General features: G+C 40.2%; 1 long non-coding RNA gene across 1 annotated transcript; it reads left to right on the top strand.

Moving 5' to 3' along the window:
• Positions 1-528: 528 nt before the first annotated feature.
• On the top strand, positions 529-11,098 carry LOC126520318 (uncharacterized). Its single transcript, XR_007596969.3, has 3 exons — positions 529-617; positions 3,078-3,147; positions 9,283-11,098. It is a non-coding gene; the product is annotated as an uncharacterized lncRNA (long non-coding RNA).
• The last annotated feature ends 471 nt before the right edge of the window (positions 11,099-11,569 follow it).

Genomic DNA, 11,569 nt, shown 5'->3' with positions numbered 1-11,569 from the left:
CACACAAAGAAGTTGCGCTTTTCAACTCAGGATCATATCACACATCACAGCGTCATCCTATATTGCACGAGTAGTAATAACAAAATTTCTGTTGCTGGTGAAAAAAAAAGGCAGACCGATCAACCTGTAACCTGTATCTGTGAGAAAAATGTGCTTCAAGTCCGCCATTGTCTATAAAAAAAGGTACTACCTTGGTATTCAATGTCAGTAACACTCATAAGTTATGCATCCTTTTGTGTGAAATAATTTGTCTTAGAAGCCATTCATTGTAAGGGATCAGTAAACATCTCATAGCTTAAGTAGTGCATATGTGCATGAGCTGGGCAAAGGTATTGGTTTGTAAAGAGCAAAGCCATTAAGATATAAAATATTGGCAAGCTTAGTTTAACAATAAGCTGACGAATATACAAAACGTAATGTAGCAGCAGATGTTCTCTAAGATAAGCTTGCGACCAGCTTTTTTGTGTTCTGTGTGATCATTGAAGTGTCAAATTTTTCATTTTTATTTCAGGACTGCGGCTGCGGTCATTTCATTGCCAACTGTGAGGATGAAGCAGCTTCATGGCCGGAGATCGGGCGCCTCCCATCAGTTTCCCTTTTCAGCAATAGAGGCCTTGGTATGCTCTTACCTAGAGTTTGCTTTTTTACCCTGTATGTTTTGAGCGCAATGGCTAGTTTAGCGGCATTACTTAGAGGGATTGGTGTGACACCTGTTCCATAGGAGGTATGCAGATTATCCCACGTAACTTTAGCAAACTTTTAAAAATATGAATATGCCACCTAGCTGCTTTTGCTGCATTTTGCCTAATTACCTAATTAGTCTTAATCAATTATTCAACTTCTCAAATGTAATTAGATAAAAAGTCTCAATTATAAAATTGTAGAGCAACGTGAAAATTTCCCAGTACAGCTATCTGTGGCTCAATATGTGCTACATAATGTGTTTTTAGAGCATGAAAGAAGCCTGAGAATCTCGCAAAGTGCCTTGAGTATGTTTCTGTGTGACAGCGCCTGTGTTGTGTTCTTCCTTCAGTCCTCGTCTTTTGCGCTGTACTAACAGTCGACCTCGAGTGGCCATTCCCGTGGCAGTCTTGCATGTATTGAGTGCTTGCCCTGTATAGGCATGTGTGTTTCCAGTAAGAAAAAAATACTGAAGGATCCCAACGTGATGTATTTCAGGACAAGTGTATGGTGTAAATTACTACGTGACAATAAAATAAACTGAAACAAGGCTTCAGAGTAGAGGTATGCAGGTGTGTGCATCAGCATAATGACGAAAACCTCATGCAAGTTTAGAAAAATATTCATTAAGTTAGTTTCTGTCATTCTTCTCTGTCACATTATTATTGCAAAAATGTGCTCTCTAGTATTGCACGATTAAAAACACAGTTCAAATACATCATTTGCTGGAACCTTGACATTCATAGCAACATAGAGAGGAATGGTTAAAAATTTGCTTTGCTTCTCTGACCTTCATTTTAGGTCCTTCTCATGTTTGCTAAGCTTCTCAAACTATCATAGACCCCTTCCAGGGTTTACAGGCAGCTTGAGCACATTGTGCCAGATTGTGGAGAAGCTGCAGAGGTCGCAGTGTGTATAGTGGTGTCCGGTAAATGCAAGTTTATTGCAAGATGCATTATGCTCAGTACCAATTATATTAAGTTATAATTTTAGCAAAAATCTCTGTTTTCCAGATATATATCAATGTGTCTCCAAAGAACTGCACTTTTTAAAAGAGTTGCTCATTCTCTGTCTACTGTTCGGTGTTGTTAAATGCATGTATGTTGGACAGCATAGTGCTTGGCCTTCAGCTGAAGGTAGTAGTGTAGGTAGTAGGTAGTAGTGTAGAAAGTGGTAGCAGTAGTAGCTTTATGCATGTGCATAAAGCTGCAGTATGCCAAATGCGAAAAGATAAGGGCTAATACGAGACAGACATGTAGCAAAATTTACACAAGGAAACTGTTTGATGCAATCCCTAGGAAAGTAAACAAATATATAAGAATGTGCTTATATGATAAACAGTACCTATGTTTCAGGCGCATGGCCTTCTACCGCCATATTCCATAACAGTTCATTATTTAACACTTTAAAACTACTTGCCCTGTTTATGTCTAACTGCTCTAAATTCGAAAATTTTCATTGATTGCACTATGAAGGTTTTGGCAGTGGCTTAAGTTACTGCCAGAGTTAAATTTATAGTTGTGGCCATCCTATGTGTGATAACAAAAAGCCATTTTGGAACCAGGTGACTGTTATGCAGTATGCTAAGTGTGCGTATTAGAACAGCCACTTATATTTTCATTGTAACCATGTATAAAGTATGTATGTACACATCTCGAAGCCATAGACTGTGTACTCTTAATTGGAGGTGTTATTGTGTGGAGTAGGTTTTTTTGTAAGCATTGTCTAGAATTTGCACTACATTAAGGTGTAGTGAAACCAAGCGAAAAATATTGACAAAATGGCTAAAGTACATTCGTAAGAGTATTAAGCGCACTTAGATGACTTTACAGCATGTAGTAAAAGAAGAATGGGAACTGAAGTGCTTATTTTTGTTCATTATTACCATATGGCACCAACATGCAATGAAGACAAAAGAGGAAGAGAAGTGAAGTGCACTAAAGGGCAACTCGCTCCTGATGGGAGCTGCATTCACATCTACATGATGCATGCAATCTTTGAGTTATAGCAGCAGCTAACCAGCTGTTCACTTTGTTGCACATTTGTATTGTTTATGTACTAAGTCTGGCCCTGGAAGTGTTAAGCAGTGCCACTTGTGGCATTGGTGCTGCATGCAAGACATCCTTCTAACCACAGGTGTTATGTACTATGTAAACCTAAGTTCTTTTAAATTCATGTAACCCACAAAAGTTCCATTTGAAAGGATGTGCCATATTTGCCACCATTGCCATGAGTAGCATTGGCTGACAGTCACAGGGCGAGACGTTACCCTTGCTCAGCTATTATGCAAAACTATTTTACATACAAATGTGGTAATTAGTATACATGCCGAAAGCCTCACAGAATAAAATTTTTTATTCGCATCTTACAACGATTGTTATTTTGCTTTAACTCAGGAGGCCTTTCTACCTGCGTTGCATCCTGTGGCTGGACCACTCCAACGATCTCGGCAGAATCGTTACACAGGTGTGTTCTTTTGTGATTCTCAGTACTGATATTTTCTAGTTTACTTTCAATGTAAATGCACAGATCAAATGAAAAACAGGTTAAAAGATGAGCTCACAGGCACTGTATCCAAATGTTTGTTAGGAAGGAAAATCTTTTTTACAAGTTGTCGTTATAGCAACACAAGAGTATGTGCACATCACACCACCAGTACCTAGCAAGCAACAGCACTATACTGTAGAAGAAGCCAAAACATCAGGCGAAAACCTGTACTAAACTAGGGACTGTATTAAGACCTTTTCGAGGCTTAAACTATTTCTTGGGTTACTCTGTCTAATTGCTTGAACTGAACTGACGTGTCCGGCAAAACAGTTTGCATTCGCATTTGATACAATCTGCAGCAAAATATGAACAAAGGGCTGCAATACTCTAAGGGCCTACTATTTGAAGTTGCAACCAGTCTTCCCAGTGTACTGCAGCCTCAGGAACATGAAATGTGGTACGCTGACCATATGCACACACAAAAAATTTTAATCCATGGGCATCTGTACACTGTGCTTGTGCAGGACTGCGCAACTTGCTGTTTATTCGTGACTGAAACAGCTACGTACATCAAGACTGTATTGGGAAGCCACCATCTTTTTCAGTCAGTGTAACAGTCCATAAACATATGGATTTCCATGAGCATTTTGTCTGCCACACTTTTCTTTGTCGTTTTTTTTTGCACTCCAGCTTTGATGGCTGCAAGACACTTCAGGCTGGCTGAAGAGACAGTGGTAGCCTAGTAGGTGGCCTCACAAAGTTGTTATTTTGATTTTTAAGAGCCGACTTGCTTTGGACAATGCTGAATAACACATCAAAATGCACGGGATTATTGACAAGGTTAGAATGACTTTGAAAGAAGTTTAAGGCTTCTTTTTAACTCTGATCTGTCTGCTGAGACCAAATCATGTCAGCTTTTAATGAAGCAATGTTCAGGTTGGAAAGCTGCAAGGCTGTGTGGGTACTCAAACACCATCATTGCTTCATATAGCTGAAGTTGCTGTGACATCAAGGCAGAAGCAAATGACATGGCAAAGGAAAGGTTGGTCGACAAAGGACTCATTGGCAATTATGTAGGTTCAAGGGCTTTTGCACTGAGTAAGAAAATGTGTTCCTGATACAGCGTGAGCAGTGTTAATGCTGGAGAACAAACTGGCACCATCTCCCCAGTCCTACACAAGCACGTGCATAGAAAGGGATGCCTGTTGGCCTTGAGGGCCACCACTGGAGGGATCACCTGCTATCGCTATGACATAGAATGTGACATCAGATGACTATAGTTCACACCTTTGCTGCAGCTCGCTGGCTGGGCAATTGAAGCCTTGATTGTAAGGATGAAAAGTTTCAATCACAAGGTGGCAATTTAGTTGCCAATTCTTACAGCATGGTTCACTACTCAGTGCTGCAGTGCTGGACGTATTTGACCAAGCCTGGTGCGAGTTCTCATGAGTACCCATGTTCCAGCTGCCGCTAGATACTTAGTTGATAAAGTCACTGAAAATGAAATTTGGTCATCGAAAGAGTCACGAAAACGATGCACACAAGGCTTGTAGCGTGCTTACTTGGTATGAACTCAGTCAAGACACCCTGTGTAGAGATGCTGGCAAAAGTGCAGAAGTGTGGATTGAGGAGACAAAAATATAAGCTGTTCAAGTTCCACATATAACAAACTGATAATAAATCGCCGTTCAGCAAGAACTCCGGCAAAAGGGGCAAGCCGCACTCCCCACAACGAATGCTATAAAAACAGTACTGTTATTGCAGCAAAATTGCCTATAGCTCTTTTGATAGCTTGATAGCTGGTAGCTGGTAGCTACTTGATGGTAGCACTTGATAGCTGGTATCACACAATGTTTTCTATGCCACGGAAATATTCCAGCACGTGGGGGCCACAATTCTCCTAGAGGCCAATACAGACACAGGTTGCCAGCAAGCATGGACTAAAGATTTTTCCGTTTGCATTGATGTAGTCTACCACATTTTGTTTTCTTGGGTGCACAGTCACACTGGGGTAACAATTTTCTGCCTGAATATTCATCGCAGGGAGCACTGCAGCCAGCTAAAGCGAGTTTTTTGTTCACACCTTGCCACAGATGCGGCAAGATGTAGACTTGACCCATTTTTCTAGGCACATTTGTTGGGTTCAAGAAAGAACACAGAGTAGCTTAAGAACTTTACTCCTTCTAGATTTAAGGCGTGGGGCCAGGTATTAACCATTGTTTTAAGAATTTCACCAAACCGGGAAAGATTCTTTCTTGAAAGTCTTCTCATATCAGCTTGATACAGTCCCTGGCTTAGTATGGGTGCATGTGCTGTGGCTTTGTTTTAGTCTGTTTAAAAGGTCGTTTTCCTTTTGAGTGTTCCAGTCGCAAAGAAATCACAAATATATTTTGATTTCAGGAACCCTTGTGACATTACACAATTCCTTTACATGTTTCAACCAAGCTTATTTTTTAAACACATGCCTTTCTTTCAGCATGAAAAAAACACCTTAGATGAAACAAGGCAAAAATGGCTGCTTATGCATTTGTACGTTATTCCAACTGAGACGGGTGAAAAGTAATAAAATGTTCTACTTTCATAATTTTTCTACCATGTGTACAACATTTCTTAATAGGCATGAAGCAAATTCACTTTTATCACTAGCCTATTACAGAAACAAAAAATGACAAACTGAGCTTTTAAGGGGGCCCTCAGAAGGGCCCAGTCCGTGCGTCTTCTTTTCTAGCGCCATGGCTGTGAGCGCAGCTGAGCACATCTGCAGCCTGCACACCCTGTTCTAGAGGTGATCTGCTGCGTGTGGAAAGACTAGACGTGCTGATATGGCGTGGTATTATGTGCACAGTCTTCCCACGTGTTTAGTACACGGGGTTGCATAATCTGTAGTTTCAGAGATGCATTGAAGTTTGAGACAGACAAAGCGTTTGCCTCCACTGCCAGCACTTTTCATGATAGTGTCGTTCCACTGTGTGTGGCAGTATCAAAGAGGACAGGGCGGATGCGAAAGCAAGGCTGGGTTTGCTTCATGCTACCTATGTGAAGGTATCGTTAACACACCGTGAAACCGTATCTTTGGTCGCTGACTCTCAAATTCAAATTTTTTTTCTCATTCAGATTTGTGTTTTCTGACTGCGGCCCTTTCCGTGGGAAAACAATACATTTGCAAGTGTACTTATTTGACTAAACGGTCGAATCTGAGTACAACAAACCAAATTGCTGATTTTAGTGCATTCGTTATGTTGGGGTTCCTTTGTATATGACTCCAGAAAAAGCCGACCATTGTCTGCTCACACTCCGCCGCGCCCGCCCATATATGAATAAACTTAATTTTGGTTGGCCACGATGCTTATCGGTGTAGTAGCTGTCGTGTGTCCACCCATACACATTTTGTTGGCTTCCCGAAAACCTCAAAGAACAGCTGTATTTTGCTTATGTGCATTCACTAATCAAATAAGTACATGTTTGCTAGAATCCCCTTAATATTGAGTCAGCTGGTCTGCTTGAAAATGTTCAAAATATGGCAGTTAGATTTGTAATAGGAAGTCATACTAAAAGGCTTTGTATTACTGAGAGTAAGGGTAAGCTGCAATGGCAGGATTTAAAAGACTGGGAAATCTCTTCAGTTAAAATTATTTCAAGCATATACTGTTCCAAACATGTAGAGATAGAGAAATTCATATCAGGCTATCATCATACCTCACAAGAAAGAAATTACACTAAAAACGTTTATTAATTTCCTTTTACCTATAGGTGATGCCTCACATTATTTTTTCCTTGGACCAAATGGACTGCAAGGTTTTTCAGCCTGCAATTGTTTGTATAATTTTCAAAGATAATTCCATCCCTGCTTTGTGTGCTTGATTTGAATGTAAGTTACATTACACAGAATGTATACCCCCCCTGCAATGTCAGTACAGGCGAAGCAGGTACTAAATGAATAACCACGAAAGGATTTTGGAGCGAGCAAAAATGGCATGTGCAATAGATATGCGTAGCTGTCCCGTTGGTGTTGCTGTCAAACAAGAAATTGGGATATCGAGGAACTGAGCAAAGTAACTACATGTGTGCTTGCCAAACTATAGCTGTCATTTACACCTTGATTGTAACTTAGCTACCAAAAGAAGTTTTTTTGTCTTGTTCTTTTTCTGTTAAAATGTACTTTTTTCTCTGTCTACTTTCGTTTGGGTTTTTGTAGCTATATCGTGCACATGTGACCAATAATGCCGTGTGGAAGTTAGTGGTTGTTGGTATTTCTCACTGCCTGTCGTTTGTTCAATGTGTGTACTAAAGTCAATAGAGCACCAACCAGTATAAACCAGTGTGTTGAATTTGTTTTCTTGTTTTAGTACAAATGATCTGACTGGTTATGTGCCCAAATAAACAATTACATTATGAAAACAAAGTTCATCAGAACATGTCATGCATTTTACTTATAATTACCCTATTTCAACTGCAGAACCCACATATTAAGGCATGTAGATTTAAGTAGAACAAGTCTTTTTGCAATCCTTAGTTCTGAATAGGTGAGAGCAGAGCTAAGGACACAAAGTGAGTCCACATAGATAAATGGCATGGTGCACTGTGCACTGACTAATAATTGATGTGTTTTTGCAACAGACAAGCAAATAAATATCCAGTAATGCCTTGTCAAAGGCACGAAAGCACATAAAGAGGCAGGGGGTGGTCAGATACAAATGTGCCATGGTTTCAGATTTGTTAACAAGCATACCACTTTTCTGTAACTTCAAAGAACAGGTGCTGCGCTGACACATTAATCTTTTTTTTTCTTGTTGTTATTTTGTGGGATTTGATTAGTTTCTGGGTTAATGGTTGCTGCTTTCGCTAACATGTTGCACTTATGAAATTTGGGCTGTCATCTGCACTGATTACAGTGTATGTACTCTTATGGTCACATTATAGTGGTGCTTAATCGTGAATGGCTTAATCGTCAGCCATTCCCATCCAGTCATGCTTGCATTGCATACACACATTGTATTAATTTGAGATTGTGGCTAATGAAGTTTGTGTGGAATAACTCTCATTCGCACATAGTGATGCACTGCAAAATAGATTGGTTCGTTCCTGTGTTCATCAAAACTCGTAGCCAGAAATTATGAGCAGATGTACATAAGATAATTAAGCTTTGGCAGATTAGCACGAAAAGGACAAATGAATGTCATTCTCAGTTACATTGCACAAAGAATTTGTTTTTGAATTAATGACATCACTTCCTGTCACTATGTGTTGTATATGATGTCTGTTTTCTTATTAAAGCGAGAGTTGAGGTTAGGCACTTGTGTCCTGCATGTCTTTGTCTTCGTTTGCTTCTGTGGTGCCATTGCACCAGAATAAGTCCATGACAGGAGCTGCCATTCTATGCAGTTATACTACATTGGGCTCAGTACGCCTGGCGGCCTGAATGTGACGAGTGCGAAGTAGCAGTAAGAACTTCAGAAGGGTAGAATTTTGTGTCGGTGGTGCATATTACAGTATGGTGAAGCGCTATAGATGGAACAGTGTGAGACGAGACAGATGGGAAAGTGCTACAGACAACTGTGAATGTTTACTGGAAAGTTTCGCTGCAGCGGGACAATGCATGCGTTATCCTGGTGCAGCAAAATTTGCCAATGTTCATAGTTGTCAGTAGCACTTGCCCATCTACATTACACTTCACCGTACACTAGTAGCAGTAACAACAGCAACCAACTGACCCGAGCAATAATGAAAGCCCACAGAATTGCCAAATTGTAGGAGAAATGTTTCAGTGTAACACATGTTTTGTTAACTGACATGCAAATGGCATACATGTCTGCGAACCGATGATCAGATGAATTTTTCATGCACATATATTATTTTGTACAACTACTTCCTGCTTTGGTTTTTTATGGCTTTTAGGAAGCATTCCAAAGTACTTAACTGTTTGTCTGTTCTAAAATTGAATCTGTTCTCAGCCAGCACTATGTGGCATTACTGCATAAGCCCTTACTTCGTCAGTGTCCTTCGCACTGTTCCCAACTAAATATGAATAACCAAATAACCATGTTTTTAAATTTTCAGATTATGAAGAAAATACTCCTAATATGTATTTCATAAGAAAAATTTTCTCAATTTTAGGAAGAAGTCTGGCTGGCCCCAAGCCTGGTGCAAAATGAAGAAATGGCACTCCACATCAATTCATGTTTACTTGTCGTCATAACCAGTCTGTTAGCTTAATTCGTGGTTCTTCCTATTGAATTCTCAAGAAAGGTACCAACTCTGTCATTCATTGAAAACAAATTTTTGCACTTGGGGATGCAGCCATGCACAAAGCCTTTGAGCTCATTAATATCTTTATTTTTTAAAGAAAGTGCAGCTCCTGCGTAGAGCAATAGGTTGAATAAGAAGAGGGTAAATGAAAAGATGGCAAAATTAGTCATCAACAGTCTTCCAACAAAGGAAGTCTGAAGCTGGAGGCAACATCTTTGCAAGAGAACCAAATGGCTCCAGCCTGAGACATTCGTTGTTCAACCTGGCAAGTCTCCTTCTCGAAATATTTCCTCTAGCCTGAGACCTATATCCACTCCCCCACCCTTGACCAACAATACACCTATACATTTAGCAACCCATGGAAAGGTAGCAAATTCACATTCAAGGAAAGGGAATGTAGTGTGCACCCTGGAAGGTAGCATGAACAGTATTTTATTACTTGATGAAATGCAGATTTGCTATCCAATTACTTTATTTTGATCCCCGTTTTATAATTGGACAGCATGGTTCCTCAGAGAGAATAATAATTTGAAGCTCACACAATTTTGCTCCTTTATGTCCGTTAAATCTGTCCTGGTTGCTACACTATCAGCCCTGTCTGCAATTGCATAGCAGTGTTTTGAGCATGCATCCAAATTCAAAAGAATAGTTAGGCTTCTACCTCAGAATGTTTGCTACTGTGTTGCAGCTCGAATTCTATGTCTAGGTGGTCACTGTGATGCCATGTGCTTTTTAAATAAGACCAATATGCTATTTGAAGAGCAATTAAATGCAATCTCAAATGACCTCAGCTCGGGGAATGACACAATTGGAGGTCAATGTGATAAGGAGGATTTGATTTCTGAAAACAAGGCACTTAAACGGGAGAAAACATGACTAATTTCGTCTAAAGATGCTGCTATTGGATATGATCAGGGAAGGTACTTGTTCGTGGCTGCATTTGCAACATGTTACATTGCTGGCTTTATATATTGCACTGGGTACAGTGAAATGTTGCTGCTTGCACAATATTCAACTAAACATGGTAGCCATGCTAATGTGTCCATGCAGAACACAACTCATCCACTATTATGGACTACAGTGGAATCTCGATAAACGAAAATCGCTTCGAAACTGCCGCTTAAATAGGACACCATCCTGATAATTGGTTGGCTCTCTGCAATGTCTCTCAGTAAATATAATGCCTGGTGAATGGAACCAATTTCCCTGGCACCTTGAGGCTCCATTTAAAGAGCACCCACTGTAAAAATATAGGGGGGATCGTGTTTGGAACTTTCGTAAATGTAGTCTTAAACAAAACCGTATTTCAGTGGGAGCGAAATGCAAAAGCACCCGTGTACTTAGGTGCATGTTAAAGAACTCCAGGTTGTCCAAATTAATTCGGGGTTACTCGCTATGGCATGTGTCATAATCAGAAGGTGGGTTCTGGTTCGTAAAATACAATAATTTTTAATAGCTTGCTCAGAAATCCAGCACTAAATTATGTAGCTTGTTTGTGTGATGAGTCCCAATTTCTTAATTTAGTACTTTGACATTTATAATATTTGTGTGCTAGTCCATGCAAAATACCACTGATCGGCCTCATTATACCAGCCACTGTTAATTAGGAATGGCTTAGTCAAGCAACTTAAACTTACAGCACAAACACCTAAGACGAACCACAAGAAGAAGATACGACACACACTGGTGCTAACAACTTCTTTATTTCTTTGTCGTCGATGCAATATAAACCCTAGGCCACACTACCGCACAGGCACTCAGATTACATTACAGAGATCTGCCAAATTATCACATACGCAAGCGTAGGAAGTCAAATTCAGATGGATGCAAGGACAAAGACATCTTACTAATGCAATTATCGCCCTGCCTTTCTTGTGGTAGGCCTCTAAGGCAAGCCGCACATGCTCATTCTTGCTTTTGCCAAGAATCGACGTCCCATCAAGTTGTGCCTCACAATTGTTGCAAGAGTTTATATGCGCACCAAGGTGCGCTCCTCTATCTACATTTTTGTTTACTTGTTGCGCATGTTCCCTGAGTCGCTTATTGACGCAATGTCCTATCTAGCCAAGCTATGTCTTACCACATGAGAGTGAATGGTATAAACCACGCCGACCGCGCACAACACGTATGAAGCATCATGCCGAATTTGGCATCC

Source organism: Dermacentor andersoni, chromosome 7 (assembly GCF_023375885.2).
Source record: "Dermacentor andersoni chromosome 7, qqDerAnde1_hic_scaffold, whole genome shotgun sequence".
Lineage (NCBI taxonomy): Eukaryota > Metazoa > Arthropoda > Arachnida > Ixodida > Ixodidae > Dermacentor > Dermacentor andersoni.
This window is presented reverse-complemented; position numbering and strand designations above follow the sequence as displayed.